Source organism: Onychomys torridus, chromosome 5 (genome assembly GCF_903995425.1).
Source record: "Onychomys torridus chromosome 5, mOncTor1.1, whole genome shotgun sequence".
Taxonomy (NCBI): Eukaryota; Metazoa; Chordata; class Mammalia; order Rodentia; family Cricetidae; genus Onychomys; species Onychomys torridus.
The window spans coordinates 23,791,708-23,809,434 of NC_050447.1; positions in this window are offsets into that span (position 1 = coordinate 23,791,708).

The following is a 17,727-nucleotide window of genomic DNA, read 5'->3' on the forward strand; positions in this document are numbered from 1 at the left end:
ATCAGAGCTGGCAGATTCTGTGTCTCAGGGAGCCTCTCCTGACATGTTTTCAACATGTAAAAACACATGGGAAATTGATTTCCATGTAATTAAAAATGTCATGTATTTCTTTGGATGGCTTGATTCATAAAAATAAAGGTAAAAAAAGAAAAAGAGAATAACAATAATTGTGATGTCATTTAGTGTATAATTTTGTTTTAGTTGACCAATTTTCAACTAAATGTTGAACAGTTGTTCTAGCTAACCAGTTTCCAGGTATTAGTTTACCTCTTTGATTGTTAGGACCAGAAACTGATTTAATCCAACTTTTTGAAAGTAAACAAAAGCAACCATCTGATGGAGGGAATTGTTACTGATGACAACTATGGACTGGGTTTGGGGCTGAGAGCCATTGTTCTGTTTAACTTCTCTCTCACTTTTGACTTTTGTATTCTTGCTTCCTATTTCTGTGAATCTTCTCCCTTCCATTCATCAACTGGTTCATCCAGAAAATGTTCTAGAAGAAGCCAGTCTGGTGCTGCAATTATTCATTATTGTCCTTAATGAGTAAGAGAGAGACCCCCCTACCTCATTCATGCCTCTACTGGACTCAGTCTCCATTTCTGCTCAGTCATCCTTTGTGGCTCCACTAAGTAGCAATTTTTGATTAAGGTACTTCCTTCTAAAAGAGCAAACTGAAGGAACATATGCAGCATATGCCATCAATCATATTTTTTACACATTCAATATAAACATTTTTTCACTCACCAGACATTCACTGAGCTTCTACTATATGCCAGTACTGTTTTAGGTTCAGTTTGTTCAGCAATAAACAACAAATTCCCATTTCTTGAGGTCCTGGTACTCTGCTAGACAGAGTCAAACAGTAAATAGAAGAAATAAGTTACTTGGTGTGTGCAATGGCATGATGCTAAGGAGACAGGGGAAGACATTCTGGAGAAGGAAAGAAGAAGGAGTACCTATTGCAGGAGATAGGGAGTATGAGGGGGAAAGTAGTTTGCAATTTTAAATTGTCTAGAGAGATCTACAGATGAAATTGGAGTTTAGACGTAAAGAAGTCACATCATTTAAAATACGATTTTGTAGAATATCAATATCAATTGGTTCTGTTAAGTGATGATTGTAGTAATTATTAAACTCTTTAAGTGTTTGCATGTGAGGGTCTGTGGTAAACATTTTGCATCTATTTTCCAAGTGTGAGACCAGCAGTGTGCATCAGCTGCTGTGAATTCTTCCCACTTCTCAGCTGAAGAATCAAAGGGCCAGAAGCATTGGCAACTTACTCATGGTGTTTTATGATAATAACAGAAAGGACCTGGATTTAATAGCTAGACTCTGGAACCTGATTCTCAAATACCAAGGCTACTCTTTGAATGGAATGCTAGTTTAAAAAAATTCAATAAAATTACAATGCTGCAAAGTGGAGAGATAACGATTACATCGACTTCCCACTTCAGCCATAAATAACTATGGCTTTTGAGTGCATCTCTTTTTTTTTTTTTGTTTGTTTGTTTGTTTGCTTTTTGAGACAGGGTTTCCCTGTGTAGCTTGTGCCTTTCGTGGAACTCACTTAGTTACCCGGGCTGGCCTCGAACTCACAGAGATCCGCCTGGCTCTGCCTCCCGAGTGCTGGGATTAAAGTTGTGTGCCACCACCGCCCAGCTTGAGTGCATCTTGTGCAGGTAGTCTCCATGTCTCTTTATGCATATCAATGACTTTGTATGCCACACCTAAGTCAACACAACTATACATGCTGTGCTGTAAATTGTCTACTTAAAATATGTCATGGATGTTTCTCATGTCAAAAAAATAGAAGTCTATGTGTGATTTTTTAAATTGAATTTCTGATATTTCACTTATGGACATTGGTATTTAGTCAGGCTGCTTTCCAGTTTTTGGGTTTTTAAAGTCTTTCCCGGTATTCAAGTTGTGGAGCTCAGTATTTGTTCATGTCTTCTCTGACTCTCTTTCTCTCTCTAGCTGTTCTTCATAGCCCACATGGATTGCTAGAGGGTCAATGCAGATGCTGGCAGTTAGCATCATGTGAAAAGATGGCCAGAATAAAAAGAAATAAACCTTTCAGGCTCTATAGGAACCACCCCTATTTAGGACTTCCATGATTAGTGGCTCTGGTATTTATTCACTCAGGACATAGAAATAAACTTTTCCTTGATTTTCTATTCACAGAACATTGATTCTGGTTTGGGTGTATGTGCAGGTCAGTGTATGGTAAGATATGGAAATGGGGTATAGTGTCACTGACTACAGAAACCACTCCAGGGTGTCTGGAGGGAAAGGTGCCCATCTCTGCTTGCCAGTGGGTTGATAGCCTTATCTCACACGGGCCATGGTGTATTCCAGCTATTGCTTCACTTAATATTCTCCAGTGTTCTCCAACTAGATAATACAAGCATTAAAATAATAATAATAAAAAATCCCAAGGTTCTGAGTCTCCAGAAGAAGAAAAGATGACCACAAGGTGATGTGAAGAACTACTTAGTAGGGCGTTGTGGCTGAAGTTGAAGGACGAAGTAAAGAACAAATATCAGAGAGGAGAAAATATGGAAGACAGTCTTGTGGGCCATAAGAATATATCATAGAGATTTAGCTGTGTATTAAAGCTGAACTTTGACCGGCCAAGGGACTGTCAAAAGGCAAAGCCATTAATTATGAATATTTGGTGTTACCCAGCCTTTAATATTTCAGCTGTCTTCTGCTATGAAATCCTTATGTGTCCAGACCTATTGGTAAACAATTCAGCTCCCCAGACCTGTTGAACCTAAGTTCCTAACTGCCCTGCTGAGCTTAGGAGACAAGCTGCGGGGAGATGCCCTTATTTGTTTCCTGCCTTGAGGAGGACTAGGGGTTCTCCAGAGCATTTGACTAAGAACAAAAGGGGTTTTTACATATCAAGGTTAGAGGTAAAACAACATTCCAGAGGAGACAGGGAACCACGTGCCCAGGGAAAGAAAAGGCAGGCATTTTCTGTAGACCAGGACAGAACAGCATGGAGAGAGAGAAGAGAGGATGACAGAGTTTCCATAGAGGGTAAGCAGATCTCGAGTAGAGTTTTCTGAGTGCCAGGAGTAGAGAGCAGCAGAGATGGAGAAAGAGGATACAGAGGATGAAGATGAGACTGGAAGCATAGGAGTTAGTTGTTAGCAGGACTATGAGCTGGGGAGCTGGATGGAACTGTAGTTATGGAGACAGGATTTCATCCCAGAGAAATAAAGTAGATGGATATAGAGCTTGTTATGTCTAGAGTTATTCCTACCTTGTATGCCTAGTGGAACTATAGCTGAATTGATAGAATTTTGTCTTAGAGGAATAAAGTTAACAGACATAAGAACATAGTGTACATAGATTTTTTTCCCCTGATACCCTATGTCAGACATAGCAAAGCCCTCTTGGACCCTGGGGAATCAATAAATCAGAGGTGTGCTAAAAATATTATCACTATTTCTAACAGTACTGTTTTTGTTATGTGCTTTAATATAACTTGAGAAGGATAAAATCTTTACATCAGAGATAAATCTTGTAACTTTGGGATTCATTAAATATGTAAATCTACAAATTTGAAGGGTTTCTCTGTAGTTGAGATCAGTTTAAAAAGAGGCAAGCTGGACCTTGGGAATGTTTTAGGAAGCCATCCATTCTCAGAAAGGAGATTCTAGACGGACTATTCTGGCTTTCCTACAAGACTCTACAAGAGAGAGTAGGGACTGGTGAGCCTGGCTGGAGGTTAGAGGATAACCTGCGGGAATCGGTTCTCTCCTTCTACCATGGAAGTCCTGGGGGATCAAATTCAGGCCATCACTTTGGTCTGTTGACTCATCTTGCCATCTCCCACTTGTTTTAAAATAGCCCCTGAACCTTTCTAATAGATCAAACCTCAATTAAGAGTTCTTTTGAATTTAGGAATTCTTTTTTTGTTGGTTTTTGGTTTTTCAAGACAGGGTTTCTCTGTGTAGTTTTGGTGCCTTTCCTGGAACTCACTTGGTAGCCCGGGCTGGCCTCAAACTCATAGAGATCCGCCTGGCTCTGCCTCCCGAGTGCTGGGATTAAAGGTGTGCGCCACCACTGCCCTGTGAATTTAGGAATTCTTACAGTTGAGCCAAAGTCCTCCAGTCTGTTCTATAGACCATATGCCTCACTATTCTATGACATATTCACCATCCTTCCTTTCCCCTGAGTCCCACAGCTCATTACATATTTTTATGTATAGAATCAGCCACAGCGGTATTGAATGTTTTTATACTCTCTCTACCCATCTTTCTTCTGTTTTAGTGATGTGCTTTTTCAACCGTGGGATCCAAGATTGAAGTTCTCATCATGTTGACATGGAAGAGATACATATATTCACCCAAAAGCCATAGGAGTTAAAAAGGAAAAATAAACACTACTACATCTGCATGTTAAATACAAATCCGAGGAGAGAGAACCTTTCAGAGGCAATCTTCTGTGCCATATTAGCATTTCTTCAGTTCTGACCTTTGAGCTTCGGGCAGTGAGAGGCAGCTTTTGTTTCTTTCCCCTAATGCTGATTTTCCAGGCATGAAGGTGCCAGCAGGGGCTGGTAAATAGACCAGACAAGCTTTCTGCTGTTGCCTTTTCATTCTTGACATGTCACAAGGTACTCCCACGTTTGATCAATTCTTTTTCACCTAGTATGGAAGAAGCCCATTGAGCCTGTCCCAGCAAGAAATTCCCATTTACGAATGAATGCTGAATAGTTTTCTACAAACTTATGTGTCTGATGCAATGTAACGAGTTGAAATGAGCTGACCTGAGACGTTTCATCATAACAGGAAGGGAAGGGTCTTAGCAAGCACCTGGGGAGGCTTGCTATTCAGGCCACAGTTTTGAATTATACATATTATATATAAAATTTAAAAGGTTTTTTTTTGTTCATTTTGCTTACCAACCACAGTTCTCTCTCTCCCCTCCTTCTGCTCTCCCCCACCTTCCTCCCACCCATCCCTTCATCTACTCCTCAGTGAGCGTAAGGCCTCTCATGGGGAGTCAACAAAATCTGGCGTATCAAGTCAAGGCAGGACTAAGACCCTCCCTGCTCTATGCTGTATTGGGGCTGAGCAAGGTGTCCCACCATAGGGAATGGGCTCCAAAAAGTCAGTTCATGCATTAGGGATAAATCCTGGTCTCACTGCCAGTGGCCTCACATACTGCCCAAGCCACACAATGGTCACTTACATTCAGAGGGCCTAGTTCGGTTCCATGCAGGTTCTCCAGCTGTAGGTCCAGAGTCAGTGAGCTTCAGCTAGCTGGGGTCAGCTGTCTCTGTGAGTTTCCCCATCATTATCTTGACTCCTTTGCTCATGTAACCAAACAAGTGAAAGACTTAAATTATATTTTGATAGGACAAATGCCAAAAATTTTGAATTGCATCTTAGAAAGTGTTTTTGGCACTTTTTACTAGTTTTAGGGTTTTTTAAAAATGTTTTATTTATTCAAGTATGTATGCAAGTGTGCATGTGCCATGGTGTACAGTGCTGAGGTCTTGCAGGAGTCACATCTCTCCTTCCACTCTGTGAATTCCGGGCATTGAGCAGGCCACTAGTCCTGTGCACCAAGCCCTTTGGTCTGCTTAGCCATCCTGTCAGCCCTCACTGGTTTTAAAGTAATTCTGTTTTTATTTTTTTAGATTCTTGTTCATTCACTAAATATGTTAATTATTTTAGCAAACACTATGTGCCAGAACCCATGCTAGGGATTCAGAATACCAAAGTAGTCAGGAAGGAGGGTCTTCCTTTATAAACTTGATTATTGTTGTGGTTATATACAAGTGCGTGTGCGCGCACACACACACACACACACACACTTACACACACTCACACAGTCACACTGAAAGGAAGAGATCAAGTGTCAGAGATTGAGTAGGTATTAATTGTGTGCTTAGAATGTGGAAGGAAACAAAATGATTCAGACATAAGAATAATCCAAGGTCTAGTACAATTCCTACCTACAGTCTAAAATTTATACCATAGATGAATGTGATACCAATCTTCATCAAAGAAGTGTAACATGACTTCTTAAAAGGTCTTATTAATAAAAACCTTGAGAGCCATATATTGGGGGTGAATGCTGAAAGATCAGAGAAACAGAACAAGCCACAGCTTACCTCATCTTGCCAACTTCTCAGCCGATCCTCTTTCCATGAATCTTCAGATTGAAAGCTTCTGAGTCCTCTTCCAAATTGATCTCAGCTGAACTTCTGCTAAAAGCTAAAAGCTTAAAAAGGCTATGGTTCCTGGTTTTCACACCTTATATACCTTTCTGCTTCCTGCCATCAGTTCCTGGGATTAAAGGCGTGTGTCACCATGCCTGGCTATTTCCAGTGTGGCTTTGAACTCACAGAGATCCACATGGATCTCTGCCTCTGGAATGCTAGGATTAAAGGTGTGTGCTATCACTGCCTAAACCTATGTTTAATATAGTGGCTTGCTGTGGGATGTTCTGTATGTTAAATGTGTTGCTCTGATTAGTTAATAAATAAAACACTGATTGGCCAGTAGCCAGGCAGGAAGTATAGGCAGGACAAGGAGAGAGGAGAATTCTGGGAAGTGGAAGGCTGAGGCAGAGAGACACTGCCAGCCTCCGCCATGAGAAGATATTAAGATACTGGTAAGCCACAAGCCATGTAGCAACTTATAGATCAATAGAAATGGATTGATTTAAGATATATGAACAGTTAGCAAGAAGCCTGCCATGGCAATACAGTTTATAAGTAATATAAGTCTCTGTGTGTTTACTTGGTTGGGTTTGAGCAGCTACAGGACTGGCGGGTAAGAGAGATTATTCCCAACCCTGGGCCAGGCAGGAAACTCTAGCTACAGTGGTTGTTCTGTCTCTGACCCCCAGATAAGTTTATTGGGGTGCACAATATATCAACCACAAAGAAGCTTCTTTTTATATCAAATATAGATCATCACAGAAAATTATGACTTGGTGACCCAGTGTAGGGATCTATAGATTATGGGAAGCCCAGGCCCAATGAGTACATCTGCATCATAGCTCCTGTATCTACAGCTCAGCGAATGTAGCAGAAGAGGGAGTAGAAAGATGTAGGAGCCAGAGGACCAGAAAATCTGCTGAGGATCAGTCTCTCTTAGAAATGGCTACATAGATAAGATGAGAGCAATGACAATATCAATAGACATGCTCATCTGGAAGGAGTAATCTCACAGAATCCCACCCACAGACAAAGAATTAAAGGCAACTAATAACTCCTAAGAAAGAGAAAATTAGTCTCTCCCAGGGTTGATGGGATTATCCAATGCAAAGTCATCAGCTCTAAAACCCATATACACACAAACAACAAAAATGGACTCAGCAGGTTTATTTGTACATTTGTGAATACTTGCACACACACACACACACATATGTAATAATAATAAAGAGGCTATCCATATGAAGGTGGGGGACACAGAAGGAGTTTGAGGGAGGAATTTGAAGGAAGAAAGAGGAAAGTGGTGTAATTACAATTAATAAGACATACAAAGAAAAATTACAATAAATGTGGGCAACGATTTTGCCTCTTCATAAATAGAATATTCAAAGGTAATTTATATAGGAGTGTCAGAGAATGAGACACTAAGACAAAGATAAAATGAAAATAGGGTTCAGTTTGTGAGACTGTCCTGAAAAAGCACCACAGACTTAGTGTCTTTAGATAATCACTTATTCCTGTAGAGGTCATAAATCTGAGGGCAAAGGGTCAGGTGGAATACGTTCTCTTTGAAGGCACCTGGGAAGTGTTTATTCTGACTCCTGCTTTCCTGACTGCCAAAAGCCTCACAAAACCCTCAAATGGCCTGTGACCATCTTGTCTCCACGTCTCTTCACATCCTCCTCCCTGCTTCCTCTGTGTTTGTTTTCTGTGCCCATTTCCTTTCCACATATACAGAATGTACATGTACACACACACACACACACACACACACACACATTTGCACGTACACATATATGGATAACATAATTATAGTAGATTAGGGCTATTATTATTTTATTGAGAATATATTCTTCTCTCATACAATACATCTTGACCATAGTTTCCCCTTGCTGTGTGATGTTCTGTTAAATGTGTTGCTCTGATTGGTTAATAAATAAAATATGGATTGGCCAGTATCCAGGCAGGAAGTATAGGCAGGACAAGGAGAAAAGAGAATTCTGGGAAGTGGAAGGCTGAGGCAGAGAGACGCTGCCAGCCGCTGCCATGACAAGGGAGATGTAAGGTACCAGTAAGCCATAAGCCATGTGGCAACTTATAGACTAATAGATATGGATTAATTTAAGATAAAAGAACTAGCCGGGCAGTGGTGACATTCACCTGTAATCCTAGCACTTGGGAGGCAGAGGCAGGTGGATCTCTGTGAGTTCAAGGCCAGCCTGGTCTACAAAGTGAGTTCCAGGACAGGCTCCAAAAGCTACAGAGAAATGCTGTCTCGAAAAACAAAACAAAACAAAAGCAAAAAAAAAAAAAAAAAAGAAAGAAAGAAAGAAAAAAAAGTAAAAAAAAAAAAAAAAGACAGAAGAACTAGATTAGCAAGAAGCCTGCCAAGGCCATACAGTTTGTAAGCAATATAAGTCTCTTTGTGTTTACTTGGTTGGGTCTGAGCAGCTGCAGGACTGTCAGGTGAGAGAGATTTGTCCTGACTGTGGGCCAGGCAAGACTGGAGAAAACTCCAGCTAAAAATGGCGCCCAATGGGTTGGCAAGAGTTTCCACCTAAAACCTGAGGAAAAAGAAGATTCCAAAATGGAGCTAAAAACAGCTTCCTAGTTGTCTCTCTCAAGTTAGTGGCAGTCTGTGGGTTTAAACTACTATGGCAGGTTCCTGGCATGCATGCTTGACCTGCAGTGAGGCGGGAATGAGCACATACATAATGTGTCTACAAGTGGCACATTACGCTGCGTGGTGGATTTAGTCTTTGCTAGTACAAAAAAATGTTTCTGGACTACACACTGCTTTGATAGAAGCATAGAACCACTGTTTCTAAGAGTTGATGACTCCCAGAGCTGGTGGTAAATGTACCACCAACATGTTGGGAAGCTGAGCTGGGTGGAGCCACCAGCCAAAGCTGCTATTTTAGCCCTAATAATGCTGCAGTTTAAATCAATAGGTTCACAATAGGTCAGATTTAGATACAATAGTTCACAATGTGTGTAAAAATGTATGTAGGCTTGAAAGAGAGAGAAAAAGGAATATATGCAGTTATATAAAAAATAGAGTTTTTAAAAATAAAGTCTTTAAAGAGACAGTAAAGGTAGTATAAAAAATAAGCCATGTGAAGATGGATATATTACACAGAGAATCTGAATTGTGTTGTCTTTGGGATTTTTAACTGCAGAAAAACATTTGATCATAAAAGCTGTTGAGTTAAGCCAATATGTATATTTTAAAGGTACCTTGACTTCAAAATTTGGATCTAAAGATACGTTGCTTTGGAAAGGAGGCTCTTCTTTTGTTTCCACAGAAAGCCAGAGTCTATGGATTTGTTCCAGATCAGCATCAGGTTTGACCAGCCAAGACCCCATGAAAGGTCTCTGATGACACCATGGCCCAGATGATCTAACATCCAAAATGGTTTCAAGGCAACTGGCTCAGACAATACACCCTCACAGACTATTCCATAATCCTAAAATTTTCTTTGTATCCCCATAAGATACAGCATCCCCCTCCATCAGGAAGTAGTAAGAGAAGCTATGCCCAAATTCCCAAATATACCAAGCTGGCTTTGGAGATGGAATTGGCTCACTCCTTCTCTAAACCCAATATATTGCTTAAAAAAAAGGTTGAAAGGTTCTTTTGTCCCATATCAGAAGAGCCCTCTGGTGTGGGACAGAGAAAAAACAATATTTTTATTTAAATCAGGCTGATTATAAATGCAAGCTTTCTAAAGAAGGAAAAGGGATATGATATAGATATGATAGGATGAAAGAGTAGATTCTTGAATCTACTTTTAAAGAGCAACTTGTTTAAAATGTTTTAAATTGCTATGGATTTTATTTGATAAAAGTTTAAACTTAATTTTGTTATATTATACTGCATATATATATTTCTATTCTCATTTAAGGTATTGTGTTTGTATAGCTCTTTTAAAATTGTAATGGATAACTAAGAAATAGATTAGTATCTATGACTAAATAATTAGTCATCTATGATAATCATACTTGTAGCCATGTTAGTTAAGTTTTCTAGGTATACATAGATAGAATTCAATCAGATAGGTAATCTTCAAAGCCTTCAAAGACCTACAGAATATGGCATTTTAAATGTTTTAAAATTTATTCTTTCTGGACAGCGAGACATGTCTGCTTCTGGCAGCACAGATTTACTTCAGAGAGAAGGATGGGCATCGAAGACACTCCATATGGAATTTATCTTCACCTTGGCAAACATAGCCATTTGGCCAAGAAACTGTTCTTGCCTGGACTGCTTGCTTGATTGACTGGACCTGCAGGACCCATGGGAAGGTGACCACTGAAATTTGCTTGGCAAAATGGTCCTTCTAGTTCCTGCTTCACAGAGGAAACTGCCAGATATTCTACAGGACACAAAGAGAAGTGACTGAGAGACTCTAGACCTATGAGCTAAAGACAGATGCCCCAACTTTACAGAGGAACTTTGGATGACTGTCCAGGCTGCCAGCTGTCTCTGTCTGCTCTTGCAAGACTCCCAGAAGTTGCTTGCACCCTTCTTCCATTTCTCAGGTAATATTATATCCTTCTGAGGTCTTTGATGTAGTTGAAGACTAGATAGTTATAATTTCCTTAGTTATGACAAGAGATAAGTTAGATATGAAACCTTAGACTCACAAATATAGGATAGATAGGATATCTTCTTTAATTTGCCAAATACAAATAGACTAGTTATTATAAATAGACTAGATATTATAACTGTAATTCTTGCTTGATAATTGTTTTGTTATATATAATTTTACTATGTGAAAGTTAAACCTTCATTTTAAAAAAACAGAAAAGGGGAAGTGCTGTGGCATGTTCTGTATGTTAAATGTGTTGCTCTGATTGGTTAATAAATAAAATATGGATTGGCCAGTAGCCAGGCAGGAAGTATAGGCAGGACAAGGAGAAAAGAGAATTCTGGGAAGTGGAAGGCTGAGGCAGAGAGACGCTGCCAGCTGCTGCCATGACGAGGGAGATTTAAGGTACTGGTAAGCCACAAGTCATGTGGCAATTTATAAACTAATAAATAGATATGGGTTAATTTAAGATAGAAGAACTAGATAGCAAGAAGCCTGCTGCGGTCATACAATTTGTAAGCAATATAAGTCTCTTTGTGTTTACTTGGTTGAGTCTGAGCAGCTGTGGAACTGGCAGGTGAGAGAGATTTGTCCTGACCATGGGCCAGGCAGGACTGGAGAAAACTTCAGCTACATCCCCTACCTTCACTCTTCCCAGCACCCCCTCCCCCCACTTCCCATACTCACCAGATCCATTTCCACTTTGTTTCCCATCAGAAAAGTGCAGGCCTTCAAGAGACTACAACCAAGCACAACAAAGCAAGGGACAATGAGACAAGGCAAAAGGATTCATGCTGATTCTAAAAACTTCATTTCAATTTAACTGCAAAACTCACACAACAAGCAAGAAACTGTTCAAGAAAGAAGAAACACATGTGCTTTAAGTCTAAGTAGGAATGGAGCATGGGGACTTGGTAACTCAGATGCCAGCTGCTTGAACAAATTAAGTAGTGGGGAGGAAAAGCAGTATGGATAAGAAAATGGGGCCTCTTAAGCCTAGAGAGATGGTTCAGTGGTTAAGAGCACTTGTTCTCCTGGAGGACCTGGGTTCAATTCCCAGTAAACACTTGGTGGTTCACAACCACTTATTATTCCTGTTCCAGGGTATCTGAAACTCTTTTCTGACCTTTGTGGGCACTGAGCATGCATGGTGCACCTATGTACTCTCACACATAAAATAAATAAAGTTAATAAACCAGGGGATCTCTGGCAGCTGTGAAAACACAGGTATGCACTTATTTTTGCTACTAGAAACAGCAGCAATATCTCTGCAGCGATATAGAGAGATTACTGACATTTTTATTTTCTTCCTATCTTCAGTTCATGGAGTGCAGCTAGGGATGGGAATCCCCCAAGTGGTCATGGTACTTGCCAGCTTAGATAGAAAAATTAAATTTTCTTGCAAGTCAAATTGTCACTTTTGTCTCCCCTGGCTGCATCAGGAGCCCCAGGAGTCATCCTGTGGATCATCTTCAAGTGAAACTGTGAAATACAGTGGACGTGGACTTTACATCACATCAGAATCAGATGCTAAACTGCTTCTTCTGGGGAATCACACCACCCTGCCTGTGCTAGGTCTGCATCTGGAAGGTTGGGTGTTTGGTACAGCGGGACTGGACTCACAAGAGGTGTAAATAGATATTGTGGCATTTTGAGCTCATGTCAACTCAACTGCTTTAGGCTGAGTCTGCTTAAGAAATTGAACTTTAGGCCATCCACATCTGTCTTTGACTTCACAGCCCTTATCCCCAGAGCCTTTCAGGCAAAGAAAATCCATTTGCATGGATCTGCGTTTATCTTTTTTATGATCTTATTCCTATTCTCTCCACCCTGTCTTAATCTACTGTCAAGCTTGGAGATTTATATTTCTTATTTTATCTCACACTTAAGCCTTGGCCCAGACTATTCTCACTAAAATGATTAAATGATACTTAGATTTTATTTTAAAACTTCATGTATATACTGTACCTTAATCTTTAAAAACCCTTTCAAGGCAGGAGTCATAATTGTATTTTAAAGACAAGGAAGTGAGGTGTGGAGAATTTAAGGGGTACTAAGTGGATGCCTACAATTAGCTGTGTAAACTAGGAGCCATATCCTAGCCATGTGATTTCCTGGTTACATGACCATAAGCTGTTTATTTAAGTTTTAATCTCAGTTTCTTTATCCCTAGAATAACAAATAAGACAATATTCACATCACATTGGTGATAGAAATATTGAGTCGCTGTGGTGATTTGTTTTATATCAACTTATCACAAACTAGAGTTATTTTGGAATAGGAACTCTAATAGAAAAAATGCCCCCATAATATTGGCCTGTAGGCAAGTCTGTTGAGCATTTTCTTGATTAATGATTGATGTGGGAGGATCCAGCCCATTGTGGGTCCTGCCAACCCTAATCAGGCGGCCCTGTATGGTATAAGAAAGCAAACAGAGCAAGATATCAGGAGTGAGCAAGAATCATTCTGCTACGGTTTCTGCTTCAGTTCCTGCCTTGAGTTCCTGCCCTGAATTCCTTTGTTGATAGATTTTGATGTGGAAATGTAAGATGAAATAAGTTCTTTCCTCCCCAAGTTAATTTTGGTTGTGGTATTTTATCACAGCAATCGAAATCTAAGACAGTAACTATGTACAAAGGATTTAGTCTTGTGTCTCACACATGGCATGTACTAGTTTTATTAAAAACTTAGTGTGACTGTCAATTACAAACTTGCTAGGTGTGTGCATCCAGGCCAGTTCTCTAACCTCAATAAATTCTCTCCTTTAGTATTCTCTCCACAAGCTGACCCCTCAAAGCATTATTGTGACAGCTGAAGGAAATATTTTGTTGTTTGGTATTTGACATTCTATCTCACCAAAATGTCAGATGAAACCAAAGAGGGCAACAAAGTATGTAGTTTTTGTAAATCAAATGAAAGAGTTTGGGTTTAATTTCAAAGGAATAGAAAAGCATTAGACAGCTTTGAGTAAAGAAGTGATGTGACATTCTTGAAATTTTAGAAAGATCACTTGACTTCTGTGATAGACTGGAAAGGTTGGAATCAAGAGGTGAAATGCGACAGCTGTGGGGCTAGTTCAGCCATGGTATGCAGTAAGTGAGGTACTCATGAAAATGGAAGAGGTGGAGGCCAAGAGAAGTGGTCTGGTGAGGAGTTTGTGCTTCTGAAAATTGCATGAAGAATGGAAGATAATGAAAAGAATGCTAAGTTGTGGTCAGTACTTCTCACCCATGTCACCAATCTGAGGGCATATATTGAAGGTTTGACTTCAATCCCTCAGCATGTAACCTTATTTGAAGACAAGATACTGATTTCTTGTTGCTGTGGCCTAGTGCTTCTGACATGGTAGATGTTCAATAAAAATCAAATGAGCTAATTTTAGGAATTCTGGCACAGCTTTGAATCAAACAGACAAGTAGCTATTCATCTTATTCTCTGCTTCTTAATGGGGAATATGTGTGGAGAGTTGTGATGTCTAATTTTGATTGGTTATCAGTTTCACATAACAGGGAAGAAAGAACCTTAATTAAGGAAATGCCTCCATTGGATTGGCCTGTGGGCATAACTGTGGGGACATTTTCTTTTTTTTTTTTTTAATAAATATTTTTTTTCTTTATTATTATGTGTTTTAAATTTTATACATCAGCCATGGGTTCCCCTGTACTCCCCCCTCCCGCCCCTACCCCCACCTTCCCACCAGCCCCTCCCCTCCATTCCCATGTCCTCCAGGATCAAGGCACCCCTGGGGATTCATTTAAACCTGGTGGATTCAGTACAGGCAGGTCCTGTCACCTCCTTCCAGAAAAATATAAAAGGGGACATTTTCTTGACTGTGAATTCCTTTAAGATGTGTCAGCATGCTGTGGGAGGTACATTCCTTAGGCAAGTGGGCTTAGGCTATGTAAGAAGGGTCTTATTGTGAGCCTGGGAACAAGCCAATAAGCAGTATTCCTCTATGGATTCTGCTTCAGTTCCTACCTCCAGATTCCTTCTCTGAATTCTTCTGATGATAAGCTATATCCTATCAGCATTTCTCCTCAAGTGGATTTTAACAGAGCATCTTTATTGTTACAACAGAAAAGAAACTAGATGTAAAGACTTCATATTTTTGGAGATCATGCTAGGATATGTGTATTTGATACAGCCTTCGCATCAGAGAGCTGCTCCGAGCAAGGCGGCATTCAAAGCAGAGCACTTTAACAAAGTTACTCCAATGGTGTTGAGCAGGAAAGGTTTTGAAGGATAGGAGTAATTGCCGCAGCCAGATGTCTACCGCTGCATGTGATTGAAAATGGTGGTTGGGTCAAAGAATTCTAATCATCCATGAAGTGGGCTTGCCACGACTCTGACACAATGTCCCCCGGTGCACTCTGCAGTAGGTGCATCCTTGCTGAATAAATACAAAGTGAACTTGACGGGAAAGGAGACCTCAGCAGTCCTACAAAGACAATTTTGCAAGCTGTCTGCCTGTGGAGTTAGTGGAATGTTTGCTCTGGAAGAAACAGCTGACGTCAACTTTGCTCTCTTTGTATCTCAAGGGCAGAGTTAGCCACGCTTCTGGCCTGTGTGACACCTACAGAGAAAAGAATGGCGTCCGGAGGGTAAGGTTAGAGAATGGGTCAGTTGGGTGCCTGTGCTCCCTGCCCCTCCCTCCCTCTGTTTGTCATCTTTCTGGCAAGGTGAGTTCAGTGCACAGTAATTCCTTCTGACTTTCCGAGAGCTGTGGAATACACAAGTGTGAGGAGAGTCATCCCAGCACTAACAGCATTAGCTTGGCTTTGTAACCTGATCACTTCGGCCAGAGAGAATAAAGAATAAGGCCGTGAGGAGGGGGCAAGAGGTAAAAGATAAATGGGGAATTTTCGCTGCCGAACACTCAGAAATAAGTGTGGATGTATGTGTACTTTAAGACACAGAAGCTGGCTTCTTTTCCATTGAAGAAGGCCCATCAGATATGAACTGGAGATGCAGTTTTTTTTTTCTGTAACACTGAGAAGCAATCTTAAGGTTTTGCATATATGTATTTATAAATATTGCAGGAATTAAAAATATCCCTGTGATCTCATCATCTCATGCAAAGGCGTGGATTGTATTATTATTGCATAGACTAGACACATTACTAGACACACAGAACTTCACATTCTCTTTTTGGTTATAATAAGGAGAATTCAATCAAGAGAAGCATGTTGGTTCAACAGGATGAGGACTGGTGATGGGAACAGATCCCAGGTTTCATTTAGAATGATTTGCTGGATAGTCCCTAGGGAGCCTCACTTAGATTTGGGTAAAACAAAGCACAGGCTAATTGTTCTCGCTGATGATTCTATACCTGCATAAAAACTGACACCACAAGTCAATGAGTGTGATAGTGAGCTCACCTGTGATTGTGCATGTTGTGTCAGCCAATTAACTACAACTTTAAGATGTATGAATACCTCCATGATCATTCAGATCACAAAGAGAAAATACCATTAATAGCTAATTCACAAATCCTGGATTTTAGCTGGAACTGGTATTAGATATGCCACACTAGGCAACTTCTCAAAGTTCTCTGGTCTTCCATTTTCTTGTGTAAATCTTTGGAGAGACTGATGAGTGACTGAAATTTAGGCATCACTCTTTTCCCATGGGAAACAATGGGAGAGCTAAGCTCCTTTAGAGAAGGTCCACGTGCTTCGTCAGTTAACAGACATAAATGGGTTTATATGATTTACTTCGAGGATAAGAGTCACTGCATTCATGAAGCTTACACTTTCCTCAAGGCAGGTAAACATCCTCGTTATTTCCTGTAGGGAGTAAGGGACATCTTTCAGGATGGTCCCTTGACTACACTCCATTATCACCATATGAAAAGTTAGGGAAGGCAGTGCCAGTCTCCCAGACCAGACACACAGCATGGTCACATCACACAGCTGTTTTCTTTCCCCTTCACTGGTTTTCCTTCCTTGGGTTCACAGACCTTGTCACCCAATCTCACTGAAGAAGCTAAGTAAAGACAGGCTGAAGCTGTTGAGCCAAAATACAGGTGGTTGTGTGTCTGGGAAAGGAATACCAGCAATCACTGCTTTTAACAACAAAAAAAGCACAAAATGTCAGGGAGGAATGGGCCCCCCAAGGATGGCAAAATCTAGCTTTCCTAAAGGTGAACATGGCACTTGTGCATATGACAGGAAGTATGCTGAATGGTTTTGGTACTAATTAATTCTTCCAGTTTATTTAATAGTAAAAGATATGAAAAAATAGCATGGATTTAAGCATGGGGAGAAATTATGATTTACACGTTAAATTAATGAGTGTCCAGTGAATGGTTGGTAAAAGTGATTGATACTGGCTTCTTGATGATTTCTTATTTGAATCTCATGATGTACTTTTGCTCACTTCCTCATCAAAGTTTTATCTGTTGTGTAAAAAGGAACTAAAGAAAATCTTAGAGCCAAATTGGTGGTGCACACCTTTAATCCCAGCACTCGGGAGGTGGAGGCAGGCAGATCTCACCCCACTAAGTTTCCAACTTATGAAAAGGGATTTAAGAGAAGCTTAGAGCCAGATGTGGTGGTGAACACATTTAATCCCAGCACTCAGAAGGCAGAGGCTGACTGATCTCTGAGTTAAGGCTAGCCTAGTATACAGAATTTTAAAATAGCCAAGCTTAGGCAGTGAAAATGGAAAACAGAAAGCTGGTGAAGATGTAATTGAACATGGGGCCATGTTCCAGCCCCAGCAAGCAGCATAACTTGGCAGTTTTGGACATGTGGTTCAGGCTTTAGAGTTAAGGACAGAAGAAATGGGTTATGGAGATATCCTCTATGCCTCAGGAATGCCACTGAGGCCAGGCATATTTCAGGAGTGTTCCTAAATGGAGGCCTAGTAGAAAGGCCATGTGAAACTATGAAGTTGAAGCCTGGATTTCCCTGGAGAAGCCAAGATGCTAGAGATGCTAGAGTTGCG